Genomic DNA, 835 nt, shown 5'->3' with positions numbered 1-835 from the left:
TGAAGGAACAAACTCTGGACGCACCATCTTTAAGAGTTGTAACACTCACTGCAAAGTTCCACAGCTTCATTCTTGAAGTCAGCTAAACCAAAAACCCACCAGAAGGAATAAATTCTGGACAGAATATGACGTTTGATTTTTCATTCCTGAGTTACTTCACTTAGAATAATGGCCTCCAGTTCCATCCAGGTTGCTGCAAATGCCATTATTTCATTCCTTTTCGTGGCTTAGGATTTCATGGTATATGTGTATACTACATTTCCTTTATCTACTCATTGGTTGATGGGCATTTAGGCTGGTTTCATATTTTTTCAACTGTGAATTGTGCTGCTATAAACATGTGTGCAAGTGTTTTTTCCATATAATGACTTATTTTCTTCTGGATAGATACCCAGTTGTAGGATTGATGGATCAAATGGTTAATCTACTTTTAGTTCTTGAAGGAATCTCCACATTGTTTTCCATAGGTACTAGTTTACATTTGCACCAGCAGTGTAAAAGTGTTCTCTTTTCACCACCTCCATGGCAATATCTTTTTTTTTTTTTAGGTTTCAATATCTTTTATTTTATTTTATTTTTTTTATTTTTTTATTTTTTTATTATACTTTAAGTTCTAGGGTACATGTGCATAACGTGCAGGTTTGTTACATATGTATACTTATGCCATGTTGGTGTGCTGCACCCATCAACACGTCAGAACCCATCAATTCATCATTTATATCATGTATAACTCCGCAATGCAATCCCTCCCTCCTCCCCCCTCCCCATGATAGGCCCCAGTGTGTGATGTTCCCCTTCCCGAGTCCAAGTGATCTCATTGTTCAGTTCCCACCTA

This window comes from Rhinopithecus bieti, unplaced genomic scaffold, assembly GCF_001698545.2.
Source record: "Rhinopithecus bieti isolate Rb0 unplaced genomic scaffold, ASM169854v2 scaffold_48863, whole genome shotgun sequence".
Lineage (NCBI taxonomy): Eukaryota > Metazoa > Chordata > Mammalia > Primates > Cercopithecidae > Rhinopithecus > Rhinopithecus bieti.
Note: the sequence above shows the minus strand (reverse complement) of the source record.